The sequence below is a fragment of the Heterocephalus glaber genome, unplaced genomic scaffold (assembly GCF_053883595.1).
Source record: "Heterocephalus glaber isolate CG9 unplaced genomic scaffold, H.glaber_assembly_v1.0 deba00000122, whole genome shotgun sequence".
Lineage (NCBI taxonomy): Eukaryota > Metazoa > Chordata > Mammalia > Rodentia > Bathyergidae > Heterocephalus > Heterocephalus glaber.
Genome location: NW_028258138.1, coordinates 18,854 through 46,538, shown reverse-complemented (window position 1 = coordinate 46,538; position 27,685 = coordinate 18,854). Strand labels below are relative to the sequence as shown.

The following is a 27,685-nucleotide window of genomic DNA, read 5'->3' as shown; positions in this document are numbered from 1 at the left end:
GAAGCTGCCGGGGCCTTGTTGAGAGCATCGAACACAGCCAGCCCCATTCCTGCACCTGCACACCCTACTGTTTTTGACCACACACCTGGGGCAGGGGCCTAGACCCGTCCAGGACTCACCGGGGACTGCCCCACCGCATCTCCAGAACCTCCCCAAGAGCCAAGGTTGGACCTGCCCCCGAGAGGTGTCACTCACGTGCCGTGCAGGTGTCAAGGCCAGGACCTCAAGGGGAGTGACTTGGTCACGGAGACACGATACCGGACACACACAAGTTAAAGGAGGAGAGGTTTATCTCGGCTCACCCTTTGTAGAGGTTTCAGTCCCTAGTCAGCAGCTCGAAGGCAGCGCGGCATGGCAGAGGGGCCTGGCAGATAGAAAGCAGCATCCAGAGAGCACAGGCAGTGAGATGAAGGCTTCCAGGCCCCGAACCAGACAATTTCTCTCAGCCCAGATCCCACGTCCTGACAACCCAAGTGTACCATGCCCATGAGGCAATCACCTCCCAGACGTGGCTTGTGAGTGCGTAAGGCTCTGTGGACAGGTAGCTATGAACTGTCCCCGAGGGAGAGAAACGGGAGGGTGACTTGGGGGCAGCAGGAGGGGCGCGCATCCCTGCAGGTCAGCTTCCCAAGCTGGAGCTCTCTCCTACTGGGACTGGAGAAGGCAGGCCCTGCAGTGAAACCGAGCGGCCACCGGAGGGCAGCAGAGCCCTGCGCTGAGATCAGGCCCTGAGGTTGCCAGGGGCCCCAGCTCTGCCAGTATTGTATGACGATGCATAGCATAAAGAGAATATGTTCGTATATTCGTGCTTATTTCTACCACCTTATTCTGTCTTCCTCTCTCTCTTGCTTTCTCTAAGTAGGCTTGAAGCTTTTCGTTATTTCTTCAGAAGTAATTCACCTCACTGTTTCTTTTTCAGAGAGAGAGAGAGGAGAGAGAAAGAGAGTGTGTAGGTCTTGCTCAGTGTCCGAGATCTGAGATTGGTGGGAAGCACCACCACGCCTGACTTTTCCTTTTCTCTTGCAGTTAGGAGTGATGTATCTGGTTTCTGGTGTTTCCCTAGTGACCGTAGACATCACACCCTGAAGTTTTGCTTGTTCGATTCAGGTCTTTAAATGTCTTGATTAACTTTTGTTTGGAAGAGGTTTAGCTTCCAGGAAAAGTGAGAGAATGGCGGGCTGGCACAGCTCAGAGCGAGGGCGGGGACCTAGGCTCCCCAGAGGGCAGAGCATCTCCATCAAGCCCTGGGGACTCCTCTGCATAGGAGGACCCTGCCCTTTCCCGGTTATCTGATGGTTTGTTCCTGGGGCCACAGTGACGCCCCGCTGGGATCCTTGCCCTGAGGGCTCCGCTGGGCGCCTGAGCTGAGCTCCGCAGTGGCACAGGCGGGTCTCAAGTGAGCTGTTCGCCGCCCCGGCGCTCTGCCTTCCTGTGGCCCGGGGCCTTCCTCGCCCTGCAACAGGCACTTCCTTCCTTGTCCCGAAGGCCTCTCTGGGACCCCGGCTGCGCTGACAGGGACAGTGAATTCCGGGCCGCGCTGGTCCCGGCTTCCCTGTGCCTGGATGCCTGAGCACTGTTGTTGCTTTTTTCATTGCTTCATGATGTTCCATTGTATGAATGTACTAATGTTTGTTCATCCGCTCACTTTTTGATATCATTTGGTTGTTTCTAGTTTCTGGCGTTTTATTTCTCCTATATGTTTGGTAGATTGTATCTTGCAGGGAATTGGTCCATTTCATCTAAATGATCAAATTTGTGACATAGTGTAGCGGACCCACCCCACTGGCCAAGTCAAGCCTTCTACTGGGACCTAGACCCGGTACTTTGTTCTTCTTGACCTGGGGGCAAGCAAGGATGAGTGACAAAGAGACGTGAATCGGTTTAACGTTGGGCAGCCAGGGGGCTCTGGCCCCTTAGGAGCCCCAGCATCTGGCTCATCTTGCATTTATTCACCTAAACACCGGTACAAGCAATCAAAGTAGCACAAGGTTCATCTGCTTTCCAATATCCACTAGTACGTACTCTGGTAAACAACTTAATCTTAGGTGTGCTAGCTTTTCCCTGGAACCCACCATATGGAGTCACCCTGAGTGCAGCCTTTCTCCTTTGTGCTCAGAGAGGCCAGTTAGGCCTCGCTTCTCTGGTCTCTGACAGCATCGAGTTGTTCAGAATACTGTTAATTATCTTCTTCATTTCAACGAGCTCAGTACTGATGTCCTCTCTTGTTTGTGATATTAGTAATTGACCTCTTGCTCTCTTTGTCTTGATGAGCCTGGTTAGGATTTATCGATTTCATTCATCTTCAAAGAACCTTATTCTGCTTTTAGCAATATTTAAAATTTTTCTTTAGTTTTCAATTGTGTTGCTTTATGCACTAATTTTTATTGTTGTTTTTTCCTTTTGTTTGCATTCGTTTTATTTATTTCTTTATTTGGGTACCGGGGATCGAACCTGGGACCTTGCACTTGTGAGGCAGGTGGCGGAACCACTGAGCTCAATCCCTGGCCCTTGCATTCATTTTATATTGCTCTCATTTGTGGAGCTTCCTCAAGTGGAAGTTTAGATTACTGTTTCTTTTTTTCTACCACTATGCTTTCAATGTTATCAGTTTTCCTCTAAGCAGTGGTTTTGCTGCCTTCAACATATTTTGAAAATTTGTGTTCTCATCATTTACTGTAAAATATTTGAAAGTTTCTTGAGCCACTCCTGATAAATGTTATTTGGAAGTGTGTTACCGTCTAAATAGTTTGGGAATTTTCTGGCTATGTCTCTATTATTGATATCGAGCTTAATTTCATTGTAGTACAAGAACAAACTGCGATTCGTTAACATCCGTCCTGTGGCCTAGAATGGGGTCTGTCTTAGTAAATGTTCCCCATGAGCTTCAAGAGAATGCGTTCTGCTTTGTTGGATGAAGTATTTAGGAAATGTCAGTTACATCCAATGAATTGATGGTGGCCTTTCATTCAACTATGCACTTCCATTTTTTTCTTTCAGCTGCATCTATCAAGTACTGATTGAAGAGTGTTGAAGTTTCCAACTATAATAAGGTATGTGTCTATTTCTTCTGGTAGCTCTAATGGTCTTTTCTCCCCCCTATTTTGAGAATCAGTTGTGCAGGTGCATATATGTTAAGATTTACTATGCTTTCTTGGAGAGCTGACTCCATTTATCATTATCTAGTACAATGCTTTATCCCTGATTCTTTCTTGAAGTCTGCTTCGTCTGAAATTGATATTGCTAGTTCAGATTTCATTGGGTTGTGTTGCCATGGTAGATCATCCTTCTCTATCCTTCCACTTTTACTTATGTCAAATGGAATTATGTAGACTAGAGAGGCTATACTTGAATTTTTTTCAAAAGTATACTCTGACAGTCTTTACGTTTAAATTGGTATATTTAGGTAATTCAGATTAACAGTAGTCATTGATATAGTTCAGTTAATCTCTACCGTGCTTGTGTGTTCTAGTCATGACAGTTTTACATTTCTTCAAAAATCTCCCCTCGTTTTTCTTTTGTTTCTTTGTTAATGTTTAAATTTTAAGTTCTTTTATTGGTACATTTCAGGTATACGCTTCATTTCCATTTATCATTGGGTGTTTGTACCTGTCCATGATGTATCTTGGTTCTTACTTTTTTCCCCCATTACCTGTGTGCCCTTCACCCCCTCCACCCTTCCCTATTTACATAGACATCATTTCCATTTATGTTTTCTTTTCTCATAGTTTTTCCTTTCCCTCTTTATCTTTCCCGTTCCCCTCCCTTCACCCCTTCGTCTTTGGACCTTTTTTTCCTATTTCAAATGATCCATTATTCATTTTAATCATTTTAACCCTTGTCTACACTATCAGTTTGTCACACTAGCCAAAGTATTTGGTATTTACACATGTGTGTCCTATTTGTTTCCCTTAAGAGCATGGCCTTGATAGACATCCACTTAGCTATAAATGACTCTAGTTTTTCATTCTTTATGGTTTTTATTAAAAACCCGCACATTTTCTTTATCCAGGTTCCAGTTGATGGCCACTTGGGCTGCCTCCAAGCTTTAGCTATTACAAACTGTGCCGCTATGAACGTGGGGTCACATGTATCACTGTGGTATGATTCTTTTAATTCTTTGGGGAAGATACCCAGCAGGGGAATAGCTGGGTCAAATGGGACCTCTAGCCCTAGCTCTTTGAGGTATCTCCATACTGATTTCCACAGTGGCTGCACCAGCCTACACTCCCACCAGCAGTGGAGAAGGGTTCCTTTCTCCCCACAACCCTGCCAGCGATTGTGATTGGATGATTTCTTGATAGCAGCCATTCTTTGTGGTGTGAGGAGGAATCTCAGTGTTGTTTTCATCTGCATCTCTTGAATGATGAGTGACGTTGAACATTTTTTCCTATATTTGTTTGCTGCTTTTACTTCTTTGAGAAATGTCTGCTCCCTTCAGGTGCCCGTGTTTGAATTGGGTCTTTGAATCTGGGGGGTCGGATTCTTTTCCGTTCTTTATATAGTCTAGAGAGCAGTCCTTCTGTCGTTTTTCTTGCCTTGTTTCTTTAATGAATACATTTTCTCTCTTCACTTAGCATAGCAATTATACCTTTTAAAAATGTTTGTGTGGGGCAAGGGTTTAGCTCAGTGGTTTTGCCGCCTGCTGCGCAAGTGCAAGGACCAGAGTTCAATCCCCAGTACCAAAAAGAACTATTAAATAAATAAAAATTTAAAAAAAATGTTAGCGCTTGTCATAGAGTTTGCAATAGATATTTACAGCTTATCTAAGACCACCAAGTCTAACTTGTTCGTTTCAAATAACAGTACACTGCTTCTCTGCTAACATAGGTACCTTATAGCGGAGCAGTCTCCATTCCCCCGTGCTACTGCTCCCTATGCCAGTGGTGGCAAACCTATGGCACTTGTCCTGCAGCAGGCTGTTTGTATCACTGAAAGCTATAAAAGTTTCACCATCCCCGCCACTGTTGCTGTCACCGATTGCACTCATTCATGAATTATATGCACCCAATATAGTGTTGCTACTATTACTTTGAGCAGTTCTCTAATAGATCAAGAATAAAAGGTTCTATTTTACCTTTCTTTATTCCTCTCCAATGCCCTTTCTTTCTCCCTTCCCTTGTTGCTGTCCGCCTCTCCCCACCTCTTTCCTCCCCTTCTCCTGTCTTTCTTCCTTCTACCTTCCTTAATTCCTTCTTTCCTTTCCGCTTCCTTGGTCTCTTTCTTGTCATATTTGATTTCTCTCTCTAAAGAACTTATTGGAACATTTCTTGTCTAGCATATCTGTTGGCATTACATTTCTTCAGTTGTTATTTGAAAAAGACATTTTTCCTTATGTCAGAAATAAAGTTTGGCGTACAAAGAATTTTAGCCTTGTACGGAAGGGTTATTTGTTTCAACACCGTACATATTTTCCTGCATTCTCTTCTTGCTTACATGATTTCTGAGAACGCTGGTGTAATTCTTACCTTTGTCTTTCCGTAGGTAAGGTCTTATCTCCCTGCTTTGTACAAGATTTTCTTTGTTTTTGATTTTTACACATTGGATTTGACACGTGTACTTATAATTTTTTCTGTATTGACCTTGCTTATTGTTGTAAAGGTTCTTGAACCTGAGATTTGGTGTGTGTCCTTCATTTTAGAAAATTCTGAGCTACTATGACTTCAGTTATTTTGGATGTTCCTCTCTTCTTCTAGAGTTCCCATTATGGGCATGTTATGCCTTTTGTAATTGTCCCACAATTCTTGAATGTTCTGTTTTTTTATTCTTCTTCTTCTTCTTCTTCTTCTTTTGTTTTCTCTTTGTCTTTCAGCCTAGGGAGTTTCTATTGACTTATCATCCAGCTCACTGATCTTTTCCCCAGTCATTTCTAACCTGATCATCCTTCAAGGCATTCTTCATTTCTGCCACAATGTTTTTTTGTATCTCCCGTTCCCTTTTGATTGTTTGTTAGCGGTTCTATTTCTTTTTGATTATGTTACTGGACTGCTCTTTTTGATAGGTATTAATTTTAGGGTATAGTAGTTTTTAAATAGGCTGGTTTTCATTGCAGGATTTTCACACAGGCCTATAACATATTTTGATCATATCTAGCCCCCTATTACCCTGCCTCACACCTACTTCTTCCTCTTCTTTATTCCCTTTCTCTGGTCAAGTAGTGTCCCTCCTGCTTTCATGTCCATTTTTAAAAAAATCCATGTACTTGTTTTCTGAGTCTGGCTTATTTCACTTAATGTGATGGTCTTTATGTCCATCGGCCACCGGAGGGCAGCAAAGCCCTGTGCTGAGATCAGGCCCTGAGGTTGCCAGGGGCCCCAGCTCTGCCAGTACTTTCTGAGGATGGGTAGCATAAAGAGAATATGTTCGTATATTCATGCTTATTTCTACCACCTTATTCTCTCTTCCTCTCTCTCTTGCTTTCTCTAAGTAGGCTTGAAGCTTTTCCTTATTTCTTCAGAAGTAATTCAGCTCACTGTTTCTTTTTCAGAGAGAGAAGGAGAGAGAGAGAGAGAGAGAGAGAGAGAGAGAGAGAGAGAGAGAGAGAGAGAGAGAGACAGAGAGACAGAGAGAGAGAGAGAGAGAGAGAGAGAGAGAGAGAGAGAGAGAGAGAGAGAGAGAGAGAGAGAGAGAGAGAGAGAGAGAGAAAGAGAGTGTGTAGGATTTTCTCAGTAGCCCAGACTGGTCTGGACCTCGCAGAGGTGCTCCGGCCTCAGTGTCCGAGATCTGAGATTGGTGGGAAGCACCACCATGCCTGACTTTTCCTTTTCTCTTGCAGTTAGGAGTGATGTATCTGGTTTCTGGTGTTTCCCTAGTGACCGTAGACATCACACCCTGAAGTTTTGCTTGTTCGATTCAGGTCTTTAAATGTCTTGATTAACTTTTGTTTGGAAGAGGTTTAGCTTCCAGGAAAAGTGAGAGAATGGCGGGCTGGCACAGCTCAGAGCGAGGGCGGGGACCTAGGCTCCCCAGAGGGCAGAGCATCTCCATCAAGCCCTGGGGACTCCTCTGCATAGGAGGACCCTGCCCTTTCCCGGTTATCTGATGGTTTGTTCCTGGGGCCACAGTGACGCCCCGCTGGGATCCTTGCCCTGAGGGCTCCGCTGGGCGCCTGAGCTGAGCTCCGCAGTGGCACAGGCGGGTCTCAAGTGAGCTGTTCGCCGCCCCGGCGCTCTGCCTTCCTGTGGCCCGGGGCCTTCCTCGCCCTGCAACAGGCACTTCCTTCCTTGTCCCGAAGGCCTCTCTGGGACCCCGGCTGCGCTGACAGGGACAGTGAATTCCGGGCCGCGCTGGTCCCGGCTTCCCTGTGCCTGGATGCCTGAGCACTGTTGTTGCTTTTTTCATTGCTTCATGATGTTCCATTGTATGAATGTACTAATGTTTGTTCATCCGCTCACTTTTTGATATCATTTGGTTGTTTCTAGTTTCTGGCGTTTTATTTCTCCTATATGTTTGGTAGATTGTATCTTGCAGGGAATTGGTCCATTTCATCTAAATGATCAAATTTGTGACATAGTGTAGCGGACCCACCCCACTGGCCAAGTCAAGCCTTCTACTGGGACCTAGACCCGGTACTTTGTTCTTCTTGACCTGGGGGCAAGCAAGGATGAGTGACAAAGAGACGTGAATCGGTTTAATGTTGGGCAGCCAGGGGGCTCTGGCCCCTTAGGAGCCCCAGCATCTGGCTCATCTTGCATTTATTCACCTAAACACCGGTACAAGCAATCAAAGTAGCACAAGGTTCATCTGCTTTCCAATATCCACTAGTACGTACTCTGGTAAACAACTTAATCTTAGGTGTGCTAGCTTTTCCCTGGAACCCACCATATGGAGTCACCCTGAGTGCAGCCTTTCTCCTTTGTGCTCAGAGAGGCCAGTTAGGCCTCGCTTCTCTGGTCTCTGACAGCATCGAGTTGTTCAGAATACTGTTAATTATCTTCTTCATTTCAACGAGCTCAGTACTGATGTCCTCTCTTGTTTGTGATATTAGTAATTGACCTCTTGCTCTCTTTGTCTTGATGAGCCTGGTTAGGATTTATCGATTTCATTCATCTTCAAAGAACCTTATTCTGCTTTTAGCAATATTTAAAATTTTTCTTTAGTTTTCAATTGTGTTGATTTATGCACTAATTTTTATTGTTGTTTTTTCCTTTTGTTTGCATTCGTTTTATTTATTTCTTTATTTGGGTACCGGGGATCGAACCTGGGACCTTGCACTTGTGAGGCAGGTGGCGGAACCACTGAGCTCAATCCCTGGCCCTTGCATTCATTTTATATTGCTCTCATTTGTGGAGCTTCCTCAAGTGGAAGTTTAGATTACTGTTTCTTTTTTTCTACCACTATGCTTTCAATGTTATCAGTTTTCCTCTAAGCAGTGGTTTTGCTGCCTTCAACATATTTTGAAAATTTGTGTTCTCATCATTTACTGTAAAATATTTGAAAGTTTCTTGAGCCACTCCTGATAAATGTTATTTGGAAGTGTGTTACCGTCTAAATAGTTTGGGAATTTTCTGGCTATGTCTCTATTATTGATATCGAGCTTAATTTCATTGTAGTACAAGAACAAACTGCGATTCGTTAACATCCGTCCTGTGGCCTAGAATGGGGTCTGTCTTAGTAAATGTTCCCCATGAGCTTCAAGAGAATGCGTTCTGCTTTGTTGGATGAAGTATTTAGGAAATGTCAGTTACATCCAATGAATTGATGGTGGCCTTTCATTCAACTATGCACTTCCATTTTTTTCTTTCAGCTGCATCTATCAAGTACTGATTGAAGAGTGTTGAAGTTTCCAACTATAATAAGGTATGTGTCTATTTCTTCTGGTAGCTCTAATGGTCTTTTCTCCCCCCTATTTTGAGAATCAGTTGTGCAGGTGCATATATGTTAAGATTTACTATGCTTTCTTGGAGAGCTGACTCCATTTATCATTATCTAGTACAATGCTTTATCCCTGATTCTTTCTTGAAGTCTGCTTCGTCTGAAATTGATATTGCTAGTTCAGATTTCATTGGGTTGTGTTGCCATGGTAGATCATCCTTCTCTATCCTTCCACTTTTACTTATGTCAAATGGAATTATGTAGACTAGAGAGGCTATACTTGAATTTTTTTCAAAAGTATACTCTGACAGTCTTTACGTTTAAATTGGTATATTTAGGTAATTCAGATTAACAGTAGTCATTGATATAGTTCAGTTAATCTCTACCGTGCTTGTGTGTTCTAGTCATGACAGTTTTACATTTCTTCAAAAATCTCCCCTCGTTTTTCTTTTGTTTCTTTGTTAATGTTTAAATTTTAAGTTCTTTTATTGGTACATTTCAGGTATACGCTTCATTTCCATTTATCATTGGGTGTTTGTACCTGTCCATGATGTATCTTGGTTCTTACTTTTTTCCCCCATTACCTGTGTGCCCTTCACCCCCTCCACCCTTCCCTATTTACATAGACATCATTTCCATTTATGTTTTCTTTTCTCATAGTTTTTCCTTTCCCTCTTTATCTTTCCCGTTCCCCTCCCTTCACCCCTTCGTCTTTGGACCTTTTTTTCCTATTTCAAATGATCCATTATTCATTTTAATCATTTTAACCCTTGTCTACACTATCAGTTTGTCACACTAGCCAAAGTATTTGGTATTTACACATGTGTGTCCTATTTGTTTCCCTTAAGAGCATGGCCTTGATAGACATCCACTTAGCTATAAATGACTCTAGTTTTTCATTCTTTATGGTTTTTATTAAAAACCCGCACATTTTCTTTATCCAGGTTCCAGTTGATGGCCACTTGGGCTGCCTCCAAGCTTTAGCTATTACAAACTGTGCCGCTATGAACGTGGGGTCACATGTATCACTGTGGTATGATTCTTTTAATTCTTTGGGGAAGATACCCAGCAGGGGAATAGCTGGGTCAAATGGGACCTCTAGCCCTAGCTCTTTGAGGTATCTCCATACTGATTTCCACAGTGGCTGCACCAGCCTACACTCCCACCAGCAGTGGAGAAGGGTTCCTTTCTCCCCACAACCCTGCCAGCGATTGTGATTGGATGATTTCTTGATAGCAGCCATTCTTTGTGGTGTGAGGAGGAATCTCAGTGTTGTTTTCATCTGCATCTCTTGAATGATGAGTGACGTTGAACATTTTTTCCTATATTTGTTTGCTGCTTTTACTTCTTTGAGAAATGTCTGTTCCCTTCAGGTGCCCGTGTTTGAATTGGGTCTTTGAATCTGGGGGGTCGGATTCTTTTCCGTTCTTTATATAGTCTAGAGAGCAGTCCTTCTGTCGTTTTTCTTGCCTTGTTTCTTTAATGAATACATTTTCTCTCTTCACTTAGCATAGCAATTATACCTTTTAAAAATGTTTGTGTGGGGCAAGGGTTTAGCTCAGTGGTTTTGCCGCCTGCTGCGCAAGTGCAAGGACCAGAGTTCAATCCCCAGTACCAAAAAGAACTATTAAATAAATAAAAATTTAAAAAAAATGTTAGCGCTTGTCATAGAGTTTGCAATAGATATTTACAGCTTATCTAAGACCACCAAGTCTAACTTGTTCGTTTCAAATAACAGTACACTGCTTCTCTGCTAACATAGGTACCTTATAGCGGAGCAGTCTCCATTCCCCCGTGCTACTGCTCCCTATGCCAGTGGTGGCAAACCTATGGCACTTGTCCTGCAGCAGGCTGTTTGTATCACTGAAAGCTATAAAAGTTTCACCATCCCCGCCACTGTTGCTGTCACCGATTGCACTCATTCATGAATTATATGCACCCAATATAGTGTTGCTACTATTACTTTGAGCAGTTCTCTAATAGATCAAGAATAAAAGGTTCTATTTTACCTTTCTTTATTCCTCTCCAATGCCCTTTCTTTCTCCCTTCCCTTGTTGCTGTCCGCCTCTCCCCACCTCTTTCCTCCCCTTCTCCTGTCTTTCTTCCTTCTACCTTCCTTAATTCCTTCTTTCCTTTCCGCTTCCTTGGTCTCTTTCTTGTCATATTTGATTTCTCTCTCTAAAGAACTTATTGGAACATTTCTTGTCTAGCATATCTGTTGGCATTACATTTCTTCAGTTGTTATTTGAAAAAGACATTTTTCCTTATGTCAGAAATAAAGTTTGGCGTACAAAGAATTTTAGCCTTGTACGGAAGGGTTATTTGTTTCAACACCGTACATATTTTCCTGCATTCTCTTCTTGCTTACATGATTTCTGAGAACGCTGGTGTAATTCTTACCTTTGTCTTTCCGTAGGTAAGGTCTTATCTCCCTGCTTTGTACAAGATTTTCTTTGTTTTTGATTTTTACACATTGGATTTGACACGTGTACTTATAATTTTTTCTGTATTGACCTTGCTTATTGTTGTAAAGGTTCTTGAACCTGAGATTTGGTGTGTGTCCTTCATTTTAGAAAATTCTGAGCTACTATGACTTCAGTTATTTTGGATGTTCCTCTCTTCTTCTAGAGTTCCCATTATGGGCATGTTATGCCTTTTGTAATTGTCCCACAATTCTTGAATGTTCTGTTTTTTTATTCTTCTTCTTCTTCTTCTTCTTCTTTTGTTTTCTCTTTGTCTTTCAGCCTAGGGAGTTTCTATTGACTTATCATCCAGCTCACTGATCTTTTCCCCAGTCATTTCTAACCTGATCATCCTTCAAGGCATTCTTCATTTCTGCCACAATGTTTTTTTGTATCTCCCGTTCCCTTTTGATTGTTTGTTAGCGGTTCTATTTCTTTTTGATTATGTTACTGGACTGCTCTTTTTGATAGGTATTAATTTTAGGGTATAGTAGTTTTTAAATAGGCTGGTTTTCATTGCAGGATTTTCACACAGGCCTATAACATATTTTGATCATATCTAGCCCCCTATTACCCTGCCTCACACCTACTTCTTCCTCTTCTTTATTCCCTTTCTCTGGTCAAGTAGTGTCCCTCCTGCTTTCATGTCCATTTTTAAAAAAATCCATGTACTTGTTTTCTGAGTCTGGCTTATTTCACTTAATGTGATGGTCTTTATGTCCATCGGCCACCGGAGGGCAGCAAAGCCCTGTGCTGAGATCAGGCCCTGAGGTTGCCAGGGGCCCCAGCTCTGCCAGTACTTTCTGAGGATGGGTAGCATAAAGAGAATATGTTCGTATATTCATGCTTATTTCTACCACCTTATTCTCTCTTCCTCTCTCTCTTGCTTTCTCTAAGTAGGCTTGAAGCTTTTCCTTATTTCTTCAGAAGTAATTCAGCTCACTGTTTCTTTTTCAGAGAGAGAAGGAGAGAGAGAGAGAGAGAGAGAGAGAGAGAGAGAGAGAGAGAGAGAGAGAGAGAGACAGAGAGACAGAGAGACAGAGAGAGACAGAGAGAGAGAGAGAGAGAGAGAGAGAGAGAGAGAGAGAGAGAGAGAGAGAGAGAGAGAGAGAGAGAAAGAGAGTGTGTAGGATTTTCTCAGTAGCCCAGACTGGTCTGGACCTCGCAGAGGTGCTCCGGCCTCAGTGTCCGAGATCTGAGATTGGTGGGAAGCACCACCATGCCTGACTTTTCCTTTTCTCTTGCAGTTAGGAGTGATGTATCTGGTTTCTGGTGTTTCCCTAGTGACCGTAGACATCACACCCTGAAGTTTTGCTTGTTCGATTCAGGTCTTTAAATGTCTTGATTAACTTTTGTTTGGAAGAGGTTTAGCTTCCAGGAAAAGTGAGAGAATGGCGGGCTGGCACAGCTCAGAGCGAGGGCGGGGACCTAGGCTCCCCAGAGGGCAGAGCATCTCCATCAAGCCCTGGGGACTCCTCTGCATAGGAGGACCCTGCCCTTTCCCGGTTATCTGATGGTTTGTTCCTGGGGCCACAGTGACGCCCCGCTGGGATCCTTGCCCTGAGGGCTCCGCTGGGCGCCTGAGCTGAGCTCCGCAGTGGCACAGGCGGGTCTCAAGTGAGCTGTTCGCCGCCCCGGCGCTCTGCCTTCCTGTGGCCCGGGGCCTTCCTCGCCCTGCAACAGGCACTTCCTTCCTTGTCCCGAAGGCCTCTCTGGGACCCCGGCTGCGCTGACAGGGACAGTGAATTCCGGGCCGCGCTGGTCCCGGCTTCCCTGTGCCTGGATGCCTGAGCACTGTTGTTGCTTTTTTCATTGCTTCATGATGTTCCATTGTATGAATGTACTAATGTTTGTTCATCCGCTCACTTTTTGATATCATTTGGTTGTTTCTAGTTTCTGGCGTTTTATTTCTCCTATATGTTTGGTAGATTGTATCTTGCAGGGAATTGGTCCATTTCATCTAAATGATCAAATTTGTGACATAGTGTAGCGGACCCACCCCACTGGCCAAGTCAAGCCTTCTACTGGGACCTAGACCCGGTACTTTGTTCTTCTTGACCTGGGGGCAAGCAAGGATGAGTGACAAAGAGACGTGAATCGGTTTAACGTTGGGCAGCCAGGGGGCTCTGGCCCCTTAGGAGCCCCAGCATCTGGCTCATCTTGCATTTATTCACCTAAACACCGGTACAAGCAATCAAAGTAGCACAAGGTTCATCTGCTTTCCAATATCCACTAGTACGTACTCTGGTAAACAACTTAATCTTAGGTGTGCTAGCTTTTCCCTGGAACCCACCATATGGAGTCACCCTGAGTGCAGCCTTTCTCCTTTGTGCTCAGAGAGGCCAGTTAGGCCTCGCTTCTCTGGTCTCTGACAGCATCGAGTTGTTCAGAATACTGTTAATTATCTTCTTCATTTCAACGAGCTCAGTACTGATGTCCTCTCTTGTTTGTGATATTAGTAATTGACCTCTTGCTCTCTTTGTCTTGATGAGCCTGGTTAGGATTTATCGATTTCATTCATCTTCAAAGAACCTTATTCTGCTTTTAGCAATATTTAAAATTTTTCTTTAGTTTTCAATTGTGTTGATTTATGCACTAATTTTTATTGTTGTTTTTTCCTTTTGTTTGCATTCGTTTTATTTATTTCTTTATTTGGGTACCGGGGATCGAACCTGGGACCTTGCACTTGTGAGGCAGGTGGCGGAACCACTGAGCTCAATCCCTGGCCCTTGCATTCATTTTATATTGCTCTCATTTGTGGAGCTTCCTCAAGTGGAAGTTTAGATTACTGTTTCTTTTTTTCTACCACTATGCTTTCAATGTTATCAGTTTTCCTCTAAGCAGTGGTTTTGCTGCCTTCAACATATTTTGAAAATTTGTGTTCTCATCATTTACTGTAAAATATTTGAAAGTTTCTTGAGCCACTCCTGATAAATGTTATTTGGAAGTGTGTTACCGTCTAAATAGTTTGGGAATTTTCTGGCTATGTCTCTATTATTGATATCGAGCTTAATTTCATTGTAGTACAAGAACAAACTGCGATTCGTTAACATCCGTCCTGTGGCCTAGAATGGGGTCTGTCTTAGTAAATGTTCCCCATGAGCTTCAAGAGAATGCGTTCTGCTTTGTTGGATGAAGTATTTAGGAAATGTCAGTTACATCCAATGAATTGATGGTGGCCTTTCATTCAACTATGCACTTCCATTTTTTTCTTTCAGCTGCATCTATCAAGTACTGATTGAAGAGTGTTGAAGTTTCCAACTATAATAAGGTATGTGTCTATTTCTTCTGGTAGCTCTAATGGTCTTTTCTCCCCCCTATTTTGAGAATCAGTTGTGCAGGTGCATATATGTTAAGATTTACTATGCTTTCTTGGAGAGCTGACTCCATTTATCATTATCTAGTACAATGCTTTATCCCTGATTCTTTCTTGAAGTCTGCTTCGTCTGAAATTGATATTGCTAGTTCAGATTTCATTGGGTTGTGTTGCCATGGTAGATCATCCTTCTCTATCCTTCCACTTTTACTTATGTCAAATGGAATTATGTAGACTAGAGAGGCTATACTTGAATTTTTTTCAAAAGTATACTCTGACAGTCTTTACGTTTAAATTGGTATATTTAGGTAATTCAGATTAACAGTAGTCATTGATATAGTTCAGTTAATCTCTACCGTGCTTGTGTGTTCTAGTCATGACAGTTTTACATTTCTTCAAAAATCTCCCCTCGTTTTTCTTTTGTTTCTTTGTTAATGTTTAAATTTTAAGTTCTTTTATTGGTACATTTCAGGTATACGCTTCATTTCCATTTATCATTGGGTGTTTGTACCTGTCCATGATGTATCTTGGTTCTTACTTTTTTCCCCCATTACCTGTGTGCCCTTCACCCCCTCCACCCTTCCCTATTTACATAGACATCATTTCCATTTATGTTTTCTTTTCTCATAGTTTTTCCTTTCCCTCTTTATCTTTCCCGTTCCCCTCCCTTCACCCCTTCGTCTTTGGACCTTTTTTTCCTATTTCAAATGATCCATTATTCATTTTAATCATTTTAACCCTTGTCTACACTATCAGTTTGTCACACTAGCCAAAGTATTTGGTATTTACACATGTGTGTCCTATTTGTTTCCCTTAAGAGCATGGCCTTGATAGACATCCACTTAGCTATAAATGACTCTAGTTTTTCATTCTTTATGGTTTTTATTAAAAACCCGCACATTTTCTTTATCCAGGTTCCAGTTGATGGCCACTTGGGCTGCCTCCAAGCTTTAGCTATTACAAACTGTGCCGCTATGAACGTGGGGTCACATGTATCACTGTGGTATGATTCTTTTAATTCTTTGGGGAAGATACCCAGCAGGGGAATAGCTGGGTCAAATGGGACCTCTAGCCCTAGCTCTTTGAGGTATCTCCATACTGATTTCCACAGTGGCTGCACCAGCCTACACTCCCACCAGCAGTGGAGAAGGGTTCCTTTCTCCCCACAACCCTGCCAGCGATTGTGATTGGATGATTTCTTGATAGCAGCCATTCTTTGTGGTGTGAGGAGGAATCTCAGTGTTGTTTTCATCTGCATCTCTTGAATGATGAGTGACGTTGAACATTTTTTCCTATATTTGTTTGCTGCTTTTACTTCTTTGAGAAATGTCTGCTCCCTTCAGGTGCCCGTGTTTGAATTGGGTCTTTGAATCTGGGGGGTCGGATTCTTTTCCGTTCTTTATATAGTCTAGAGAGCAGTCCTTCTGTCGTTTTTCTTGCCTTGTTTCTTTAATGAATACATTTTCTCTCTTCACTTAGCATAGCAATTATACCTTTTAAAAATGTTTGTGTGGGGCAAGGGTTTAGCTCAGTGGTTTTGCCGCCTGCTGCGCAAGTGCAAGGACCAGAGTTCAATCCCCAGTACCAAAAAGAACTATTAAATAAATAAAAATTTAAAAAAAATGTTAGCGCTTGTCATAGAGTTTGCAATAGATATTTACAGCTTATCTAAGACCACCAAGTCTAACTTGTTCGTTTCAAATAACAGTACACTGCTTCTCTGCTAACATAGGTACCTTATAGCGGAGCAGTCTCCATTCCCCCGTGCTACTGCTCCCTATGCCAGTGGTGGCAAACCTATGGCACTTGTCCTGCAGCAGGCTGTTTGTATCACTGAAAGCTATAAAAGTTTCACCATCCCCGCCACTGTTGCTGTCACCGATTGCACTCATTCATGAATTATATGCACCCAATATAGTGTTGCTACTATTACTTTGAGCAGTTCTCTAATAGATCAAGAATAAAAGGTTCTATTTTACCTTTCTTTATTCCTCTCCAATGCCCTTTCTTTCTCCCTTCCCTTGTTGCTGTCCGCCTCTCCCCACCTCTTTCCTCCCCTTCTCCTGTCTTTCTTCCTTCTACCTTCCTTAATTCCTTCTTTCCTTTCCGCTTCCTTGGTCTCTTTCTTGTCATATTTGATTTCTCTCTCTAAAGAACTTATTGGAACATTTCTTGTCTAGCATATCTGTTGGCATTACATTTCTTCAGTTGTTATTTGAAAAAGACATTTTTCCTTATGTCAGAAATAAAGTTTGGCGTACAAAGAATTTTAGCCTTGTACGGAAGGGTTATTTGTTTCAACACCGTACATATTTTCCTGCATTCTCTTCTTGCTTACATGATTTCTGAGAACGCTGGTGTAATTCTTACCTTTGTCTTTCCGTAGGTAAGGTCTTATCTCCCTGCTTTGTACAAGATTTTCTTTGTTTTTGATTTTTACACATTGGATTTGACACGTGTACTTATAATTTTTTCTGTATTGACCTTGCTTATTGTTGTAAAGGTTCTTGAACCTGAGATTTGGTGTGTGTCCTTCATTTTAGAAAATTCTGAGCTACTATGACTTCAGTTATTTTGGATGTTCCTCTCTTCTTCTAGAGTTCCCATTATGGGCATGTTATGCCTTTTGTAATTGTCCCACAATTCTTGAATGTTCTGTTTTTTTATTCTTCTTCTTCTTCTTCTTCTTCTTTTGTTTTCTCTTTGTCTTTCAGCCTAGGGAGTTTCTATTGACTTATCATCCAGCTCACTGATCTTTTCCCCAGTCATTTCTAACCTGATCATCCTTCAAGGCATTCTTCATTTCTGCCACAATGTTTTTTTGTATCTCCCGTTCCCTTTTGATTGTTTGTTAGCGGTTCTATTTCTTTTTGATTATGTTACTGGACTGCTCTTTTTGATAGGTATTAATTTTAGGGTATAGTAGTTTTTAAATAGGCTGGTTTTCATTGCAGGATTTTCACACAGGCCTATAACATATTTTGATCATATCTAGCCCCCTATTACCCTGCCTCACACCTACTTCTTCCTCTTCTTTATTCCCTTTCTCTGGTCAAGTAGTGTCCCTCCTGCTTTCATGTCCATTTTTAAAAAAATCCATGTACTTGTTTTCTGAGTCTGGCTTATTTCACTTAATGTGATGGTCTTTATGTCCATCGGCCACCGGAGGGCAGCAAAGCCCTGTGCTGAGATCAGGCCCTGAGGTTGCCAGGGGCCCCAGCTCTGCCAGTACTTTCTGAGGATGGGTAGCATAAAGAGAATATGTTCGTATATTCGTGCTTATTTCTACCACCTTATTCTCTCTTCCTCTCTCTCTTGCTTTCTCTAAGTAGGCTTGAAGCTTTTCCTTATTTCTTCAGAAGTAATTCAGCTCACTGTTTCTTTTTCAGAGAGAGAAGGAGAGAGAGAGAGAGAGAGAGAGAGAGAGAGAGACAGAGAGACAGAGAGACAGAGAGAGACAGAGAGAGAGAGAGAGAGAGAGAGAGAGAGAGAGAGAGAGAGAGAGAGAGAGAGAGAGAGAGAGAGAAAGAGAGTGTGTAGGATTTTCTCAGTAGCCCAGACTGGTCTGGACCTCGCAGAGGTGCTCCGGCCTCAGTGTCCGAGATCTGAGATTGGTGGGAAGCACCACCATGCCTGACTTTTCCTTTTCTCTTGCAGTTAGGAGTGATGTATCTGGTTTCTGGTGTTTCCCTAGTGACCGTAGACATCACACCCTGAAGTTTTGCTTGTTCGATTCAGGTCTTTAAATGTCTTGATTAACTTTTGTTTGGAAGAGGTTTAGCTTCCAGGAAAAGTGAGAGAATGGCGGGCTGGCACAGCTCAGAGCGAGGGCGGGGACCTAGGCTCCCCAGAGGGCAGAGCATCTCCATCAAGCCCTGGGGACTCCTCTGCATAGGAGGACCCTGCCCTTTCCCGGTTATCTGATGGTTTGTTCCTGGGGCCACAGTGACGCCCCCGCTGGGATCCTTGCCCTGAGGGCTCCGCTGGGCGCCTGAGCTGAGCTCCGCAGTGGCACAGGCGGGTCTCAAGTGAGCTGTTCGCCGCCCCGGCGCTCTGCCTTCCTGTGGCCCGGGGCCTTCCTCGCCCTGCAACAGGCACTTCCTTCCTTGTCCCGAAGGCCTCTCTGGGACCCCGGCTGCGCTGACAGGGACAGTGAATTCCGGGCCGCGCTGGTCCCGGCTTCCCTGTGCCTGGATGCCTGAGCACTGTTGTTGCTTTTTTCATTGCTTCATGATGTTCCATTGTATGAATGTACTAATGTTTGTTCATCCGCTCACTTTTTGATATCATTTGGTTGTTTCTAGTTTCTGGCGTTTTATTTCTCCTATATGTTTGGTAGATTGTATCTTGCAGGGAATTGGTCCATTTCATCTAAATGATCAAATTTGTGACATAGTGTAGCGGACCCACCCCACTGGCCAAGTCAAGCCTTCTACTGGGACCTAGACCCGGTACTTTGTTCTTCTTGACCTGGGGGCAAGCAAGGATGAGTGACAAAGAGACGTGAATCGGTTTAACGTTGGGCAGCCAGGGGGCTCTGGCCCCTTAGGAGCCCCAGCATCTGGCTCATCTTGCATTTATTCACCTAAACACCGGTACAAGCAATCAAAGTAGCACAAGGTTCATCTGCTTTCCAATATCCACTAGTACGTACTCTGGTAAACAACTTAATCTTAGGTGTGCTAGCTTTTCCCTGGAACCCACCATATGGAGTCACCCTGAGTGCAGCCTTTCTCCTTTGTGCTCAGAGAGGCCAGTTAGGCCTCGCTTCTCTGGTCTCTGACAGCATCGAGTTGTTCAGAATACTGTTAATTATCTTCTTCATTTCAACGAGCTCAGTACTGATGTCCTCTCTTGTTTGTGATATTAGTAATTGACCTCTTGCTCTCTTTGTCTTGATGAGCCTGGTTAGGATTTATCGATTTCATTCATCTTCAAAGAACCTTATTCTGCTTTTAGCAATATTTAAAATTTTTCTTTAGTTTTCAATTGTGTTGATTTATGCACTAATTTTTATTGTTGTTTTTTCCTTTTGTTTGCATTCGTTTTATTTATTTCTTTATTTGGGTACCGGGGATCGAACCTGGGACCTTGCACTTGTGAGGCAGGTGGCGGAACCACTGAGCTCAATCCCTGGCCCTTGCATTCATTTTATATTGCTCTCATTTGTGGAGCTTCCTCAAGTGGAAGTTTAGATTACTGTTTCTTTTTTTCTACCACTATGCTTTCAATGTTATCAGTTTTCCTCTAAGCAGTGGTTTTGCTGCCTTCAACATATTTTGAAAATTTGTGTTCTCATCATTTACTGTAAAATATTTGAAAGTTTCTTGAGCCACTCCTGATAAATGTTATTTGGAAGTGTGTTACCGTCTAAATAGTTTGGGAATTTTCTGGCTATGTCTCTATTATTGATATCGAGCTTAATTTCATTGTAGTACAAGAACAAACTGCGATTCGTTAACATCCGTCCTGTGGCCTAGAATGGGGTCTGTCTTAGTAAATGTTCCCCATGAGCTTCAAGAGAATGCGTTCTGCTTTGTTGGATGAAGTATTTAGGAAATGTCAGTTACATCCAATGAATTGATGGTGGCCTTTCATTCAACTATGCACTTCCATTTTTTTCTTTCAGCTGCATCTATCAAGTACTGATTGAAGAGTGTTGAAGTTTCCAACTATAATAAGGTATGTGTCTATTTCTTCTGGTAGCTCTAATGGTCTTTTCTCCCCCCTATTTTGAGAATCAGTTGTGCAGGTGCATATATGTTAAGATTTACTATGCTTTCTTGGAGAGCTGACTCCATTTATCATTATCTAGTACAATGCTTTATCCCTGATTCTTTCTTGAAGTCTGCTTCGTCTGAAATTGATATTGCTAGTTCAGATTTCATTGGGTTGTGTTGCCATGGTAGATCATCCTTCTCTATCCTTCCACTTTTACTTATGTCAAATGGAATTATGTAGACTAGAGAGGCTATACTTGAATTTTTTTCAAAAGTATACTCTGACAGTCTTTACGTTTAAATTGGTATATTTAGGTAATTCAGATTAACAGTAGTCATTGATATAGTTCAGTTAATCTCTACCGTGCTTGTGTGTTCTAGTCATGACAGTTTTACATTTCTTCAAAAATCTCCCCTCGTTTTTCTTTTGTTTCTTTGTTAATGTTTAAATTTTAAGTTCTTTTATTGGTACATTTCAGGTATACGCTTCATTTCCATTTATCATTGGGTGTTTGTACCTGTCCATGATGTATCTTGGTTCTTACTTTTTTCCCCCATTACCTGTGTGCCCTTCACCCCCTCCACCCTTCCCTATTTACATAGACATCATTTCCATTTATGTTTTCTTTTCTCATAGTTTTTCCTTTCCCTCTTTATCTTTCCCGTTCCCCTCCCTTCACCCCTTCGTCTTTGGACCTTTTTTTCCTATTTCAAATGATCCATTATTCATTTTAATCATTTTAACCCTTGTCTACACTATCAGTTTGTCACACTAGCCAAAGTATTTGGTATTTACACATGTGTGTCCTATTTGTTTCCCTTAAGAGCATGGCCTTGATAGACATCCACTTAGCTATAAATGACTCTAGTTTTTCATTCTTTATGGTTTTTATTAAAAACCCGCACATTTTCTTTATCCAGGTTCCAGTTGATGGCCACTTGGGCTGCCTCCAAGCTTTAGCTATTACAAACTGTGCCGCTATGAACGTGGGGTCACATGTATCACTGTGGTATGATTCTTTTAATTCTTTGGGGAAGATACCCAGCAGGGGAATAGCTGGGTCAAATGGGACCTCTAGCCCTAGCTCTTTGAGGTATCTCCATACTGATTTCCACAGTGGCTGCACCAGCCTACACTCCCACCAGCAGTGGAGAAGGGTTCCTTTCTCCCCACAACCCTGCCAGCGATTGTGATTGGATGATTTCTTGATAGCAGCCATTCTTTGTGGTGTGAGGAGGAATCTCAGTGTTGTTTTCATCTGCATCTCTTGAATGATGAGTGACGTTGAACATTTTTTCCTATATTTGTTTGCTGCTTTTACTTCTTTGAGAAATGTCTGCTCCCTTCAGGTGCCCGTGTTTGAATTGGGTCTTTGAATCTGGGGGGTCGGATTCTTTTCCGTTCTTTATATAGTCTAGAGAGCAGTCCTTCTGTCGTTTTTCTTGCCTTGTTTCTTTAATGAATACATTTTCTCTCTTCACTTAGCATAGCAATTATACCTTTTAAAAATGTTTGTGTGGGGCAAGGGTTTAGCTCAGTGGTTTTGCCGCCTGCTGCGCAAGTGCAAGGACCAGAGTTCAATCCCCAGTACCAAAAAGAACTATTAAATAAATAAAAATTTAAAAAAAATGTTAGCGCTTGTCATAGAGTTTGCAATAGATATTTACAGCTTATCTAAGACCACCAAGTCTAACTTGTTCGTTTCAAATAACAGTACACTGCTTCTCTGCTAACATAGGTACCTTATAGCGGAGCAGTCTCCATTCCCCCGTGCTACTGCTCCCTATGCCAGTGGTGGCAAACCTATGGCACTTGTCCTGCAGCAGGCTGTTTGTATCACTGAAAGCTATAAAAGTTTCACCATCCCCGCCACTGTTGCTGTCACCGATTGCACTCATTCATGAATTATATGCACCCAATATAGTGTTGCTACTATTACTTTGAGCAGTTCTCTAATAGATCAAGAATAAAAGGTTCTATTTTACCTTTCTTTATTCCTCTCCAATGCCCTTTCTTTCTCCCTTCCCTTGTTGCTGTCCGCCTCTCCCCACCTCTTTCCTCCCCTTCTCCTGTCTTTCTTCCTTCTACCTTCCTTAATTCCTTCTTTCCTTTCCGCTTCCTTGGTCTCTTTCTTGTCATATTTGATTTCTCTCTCTAAAGAACTTATTGGAACATTTCTTGTCTAGCATATCTGTTGGCATTACATTTCTTCAGTTGTTATTTGAAAAAGACATTTTTCCTTATGTCAGAAATAAAGTTTGGCGTACAAAGAATTTTAGCCTTGTACGGAAGGGTTATTTGTTTCAACACCGTACATATTTTCCTGCATTCTCTTCTTGCTTACATGATTTCTGAGAACGCTGGTGTAATTCTTACCTTTGTCTTTCCGTAGGTAAGGTCTTATCTCCCTGCTTTGTACAAGATTTTCTTTGTTTTTGATTTTTACACATTGGATTTGACACGTGTACTTATAATTTTTTCTGTATTGACCTTGCTTATTGTTGTAAAGGTTCTTGAACCTGAGATTTGGTGTGTGTCCTTCATTTTAGAAAATTCTGAGCTACTATGACTTCAGTTATTTTGGATGTTCCTCTCTTCTTCTAGAGTTCCCATTATGGGCATGTTATGCCTTTTGTAATTGTCCCACAATTCTTGAATGTTCTGTTTTTTTATTCTTCTTCTTCTTCTTTTGTTTTCTCTTTGTCTTTCAGCCTAGGGAGTTTCTATTGACTTATCATCCAGCTCACTGATCTTTTCCCCAGTCATTTCTAACCTGATCATCCTTCAAGGCATTCTTCATTTCTGCCACAATGTTTTTTTGTATCTCCCGTTCCCTTTTGATTGTTTGTTAGCGGTTCTATTTCTTTTTGATTATGTTACTGGACTGCTCTTTTTGATAGGTATTAATTTTAGGGTATAGTAGTTTTTAAATAGGCTGGTTTTCATTGCAGGATTTTCACACAGGCCTATAACATATTTTGATCATATCTAGCCCCCTATTACCCTGCCTCACACCTACTTCTTCCTCTTCTTTATTCCCTTTCTCTGGTCAAGTAGTGTCCCTCCTGCTTTCATGTCCATTTTTAAAAAAATCCATGTACTTGTTTTCTGAGTCTGGCTTATTTCACTTAATGTGATGGTCTTTATGTCCATCGGCCACCGGAGGGCAGCAAAGCCCTGTGCTGAGATCAGGCCCTGAGGTTGCCAGGGGCCCCAGCTCTGCCAGTACTTTCTGAGGATGGGTAGCATAAAGAGAATATGTTCGTATATTCATGCTTATTTCTACCACCTTATTCTCTCTTCCTCTCTCTCTTGCTTTCTCTAAGTAGGCTTGAAGCTTTTCCTTATTTCTTCAGAAGTAATTCAGCTCACTGTTTCTTTTTCAGAGAGAGGAGAGAGAGAGAGAGAGAGAGAGAGAGAGAGAGAGAGAGACAGAGAGACAGAGAGACAGAGAGAGAGAGAGAGAGAGAGAGAGAGAGAGAGAGAGAGAGAGAGAGAGAGAGAGAGAGAGAGAGAGAGAGAGAGAGAAAGAGAGTGTGTAGGATTTTCTCAGTAGCCCAGACTGGTCTGGACCTCGCAGAGGTGCTCCGGCCTCAGTGTCCGAGATCTGAGATTGGTGGGAAGCACCACCATGCCTGACTTTTCCTTTTCTCTTGCAGTTAGGAGTGATGTATCTGGTTTCTGGTGTTTCCCTAGTGACCGTAGACATCACACCCTGAAGTTTTGCTTGTTCGATTCAGGTCTTTAAATGTCTTGATTAACTTTTGTTTGGAAGAGGTTTAGCTTCCAGGAAAAGTGAGAGAATGGCGGGCTGGCACAGCTCAGAGCGAGGGCGGGGACCTAGGCTCCCCAGAGGGCAGAGCATCTCCATCAAGCCCTGGGGACTCCTCTGCATAGGAGGACCCTGCCCTTTCCCGGTTATCTGATGGTTTGTTCCTGGGGCCACAGTGACGCCCCGCTGGGATCCTTGCCCTGAGGGCTCCGCTGGGCGCCTGAGCTGAGCTCCGCAGTGGCACAGGCGGGTCTCAAGTGAGCTGTTCGCCGCCCCGGCGCTCTGCCTTCCTGTGGCCCGGGGCCTTCCTCGCCCTGCAACAGGCACTTCCTTCCTTGTCCCGAAGGCCTCTCTGGGACCCCGGCTGCGCTGACAGGGACAGTGAATTCCGGGCCGCGCTGGTCCCGGCTTCCCTGTGCCTGGATGCCTGAGCACTGTTGTTGCTTTTTTCATTGCTTCATGATGTTCCATTGTATGAATGTACTAATGTTTGTTCATCCGCTCACTTTTTGATATCATTTGGTTGTTTCTAGTTTCTGGCGTTTTATTTCTCCTATATGTTTGGTAGATTGTATCTTGCAGGGAATTGGTCCATTTCATCTAAATGATCAAATTTGTGACATAGTGTAGCGGACCCACCCCACTGGCCAAGTCAAGCCTTCTACTGGGACCTAGACCCGGTACTTTGTTCTTCTTGACCTGGGGGCAAGCAAGGATGAGTGACAAAGAGACGTGAATCGGTTTAACGTTGGGCAGCCAGGGGGCTCTGGCCCCTTAGGAGCCCCAGCATCTGGCTCATCTTGCATTTATTCACCTAAACACCGGTACAAGCAATCAAAGTAGCACAAGGTTCATCTGCTTTCCAATATCCACTAGTACGTACTCTGGTAAACAACTTAATCTTAGGTGTGCTAGCTTTTCCCTGGAACCCACCATATGGAGTCACCCTGAGTGCAGCCTTTCTCCTTTGTGCTCAGAGAGGCCAGTTAGGCCTCGCTTCTCTGGTCTCTGACAGCATCGAGTTGTTCAGAATACTGTTAATTATCTTCTTCATTTCAACGAGCTCAGTACTGATGTCCTCTCTTGTTTGTGATATTAGTAATTGACCTCTTGCTCTCTTTGTCTTGATGAGCCTGGTTAGGATTTATCGATTTCATTCATCTTCAAAGAACCTTATTCTGCTTTTAGCAATATTTAAAATTTTTCTTTAGTTTTCAATTGTGTTGATTTATGCACTAATTTTTATTGTTGTTTTTTCCTTTTGTTTGCATTCGTTTTATTTATTTCTTTATTTGGGTACCGGGGATCGAACCTGGGACCTTGCACTTGTGAGGCAGGTGGCGGAACCACTGAGCTCAATCCCTGGCCCTTGCATTCATTTTATATTGCTCTCATTTGTGGAGCTTCCTCAAGTGGAAGTTTAGATTACTGTTTCTTTTTTTCTACCACTATGCTTTCAATGTTATCAGTTTTCCTCTAAGCAGTGGTTTTGCTGCCTTCAACATATTTTGAAAATTTGTGTTCTCATCATTTACTGTAAAATATTTGAAAGTTTCTTGAGCCACTCCTGATAAATGTTATTTGGAAGTGTGTTACCGTCTAAATAGTTTGGGAATTTTCTGGCTATGTCTCTATTATTGATATCGAGCTTAATTTCATTGTAGTACAAGAACAAACTGCGATTCGTTAACATCCGTCCTGTGGCCTAGAATGGGGTCTGTCTTAGTAAATGTTCCCCATGAGCTTCAAGAGAATGCGTTCTGCTTTGTTGGATGAAGTATTTAGGAAATGTCAGTTACATCCAATGAATTGATGGTGGCCTTTCATTCAACTATGCACTTCCATTTTTTTCTTTCAGCTGCATCTATCAAGTACTGATTGAAGAGTGTTGAAGTTTCCAACTATAATAAGGTATGTGTCTATTTCTTCTGGTAGCTCTAATGGTCTTTTCTCCCCCCTATTTTGAGAATCAGTTGTGCAGGTGCATATATGTTAAGATTTACTATGCTTTCTTGGAGAGCTGACTCCATTTATCATTATCTAGTACAATGCTTTATCCCTGATTCTTTCTTGAAGTCTGCTTCGTCTGAAATTGATATTGCTAGTTCAGATTTCATTGGGTTGTGTTGCCATGGTAGATCATCCTTCTCTATCCTTCCACTTTTACTTATGTCAAATGGAATTATGTAGACTAGAGAGGCTATACTTGAATTTTTTTCAAAAGTATACTCTGACAGTCTTTACGTTTAAATTGGTATATTTAGGTAATTCAGATTAACAGTAGTCATTGATATAGTTCAGTTAATCTCTACCGTGCTTGTGTGTTCTAGTCATGACAGTTTTACATTTCTTCAAAAATCTCCCCTCGTTTTTCTTTTGTTTCTTTGTTAATGTTTAAATTTTAAGTTCTTTTATTGGTACATTTCAGGTATACGCTTCATTTCCATTTATCATTGGGTGTTTGTACCTGTCCATGATGTATCTTGGTTCTTACTTTTTTCCCCCATTACCTGTGTGCCCTTCACCCCCTCCACCCTTCCCTATTTACATAGACATCATTTCCATTTATGTTTTCTTTTCTCATAGTTTTTCCTTTCCCTCTTTATCTTTCCCGTTCCCCTCCCTTCACCCCTTCGTCTTTGGACCTTTTTTTCCTATTTCAAATGATCCATTATTCATTTTAATCATTTTAACCCTTGTCTACACTATCAGTTTGTCACACTAGCCAAAGTATTTGGTATTTACACATGTGTGTCCTATTTGTTTCCCTTAAGAGCATGGCCTTGATAGACATCCACTTAGCTATAAATGACTCTAGTTTTTCATTCTTTATGGTTTTTATTAAAAACCCGCACATTTTCTTTATCCAGGTTCCAGTTGATGGCCACTTGGGCTGCCTCCAAGCTTTAGCTATTACAAACTGTGCCGCTATGAACGTGGGGTCACATGTATCACTGTGGTATGATTCTTTTAATTCTTTGGGGAAGATACCCAGCAGGGGAATAGCTGGGTCAAATGGGACCTCTAGCCCTAGCTCTTTGAGGTATCTCCATACTGATTTCCACAGTGGCTGCACCAGCCTACACTCCCACCAGCAGTGGAGAAGGGTTCCTTTCTCCCCACAACCCTGCCAGCGATTGTGATTGGATGATTTCTTGATAGCAGCCATTCTTTGTGGTGTGAGGAGGAATCTCAGTGTTGTTTTCATCTGCATCTCTTGAATGATGAGTGACGTTGAACATTTTTTCCTATATTTGTTTGCTGCTTTTACTTCTTTGAGAAATGTCTGCTCCCTTCAGGTGCCCGTGTTTGAATTGGGTCTTTGAATCTGGGGGGTCGGATTCTTTTCCGTTCTTTATATAGTCTAGAGAGCAGTCCTTCTGTCGTTTTTCTTGCCTTGTTTCTTTAATGAATACATTTTCTCTCTTCACTTAGCATAGCAATTATACCTTTTAAAAATGTTTGTGTGGGGCAAGGGTTTAGCTCAGTGGTTTTGCCGCCTGCTGCGCAAGTGCAAGGACCAGAGTTCAATCCCCAGTACCAAAAAGAACTATTAAATAAATAAAAATTTAAAAAAAATGTTAGCGCTTGTCATAGAGTTTG

The 27,685-nt window shown here is 42.3% G+C and overlaps 1 long non-coding RNA gene across 3 annotated transcripts in view; it reads left to right on the top strand.

The window, feature by feature from the left end:
- Positions 1 to 2,419: 2,419 nt before the first annotated feature.
- The window catches only part of LOC147830291 (uncharacterized), a 44,030-nt gene continuing 18,764 nt past the window's right edge, over positions 2,420 to 27,685 (top strand). For 2 of the 3 annotated variants that reach the window (XR_015451070.1, XR_015451068.1), the window contains exons 1-10: positions 2,420 to 3,050; positions 4,010 to 4,098; positions 8,744 to 8,796; positions 9,756 to 9,844; positions 14,492 to 14,544; positions 15,504 to 15,592; positions 20,219 to 20,271; positions 21,231 to 21,319; positions 25,941 to 25,993; positions 26,953 to 27,041. This is a non-coding gene — a long non-coding RNA (uncharacterized LOC147830291). The remainder of the gene's footprint in view (positions 3,051 to 4,009; positions 4,099 to 8,743; positions 8,797 to 9,755; positions 9,845 to 14,491; positions 14,545 to 15,503; positions 15,593 to 20,218; positions 20,272 to 21,230; positions 21,320 to 25,940; positions 25,994 to 26,952; positions 27,042 to 27,685) is intronic. The other variant, XR_015451071.1, reaches the window with a different exon arrangement.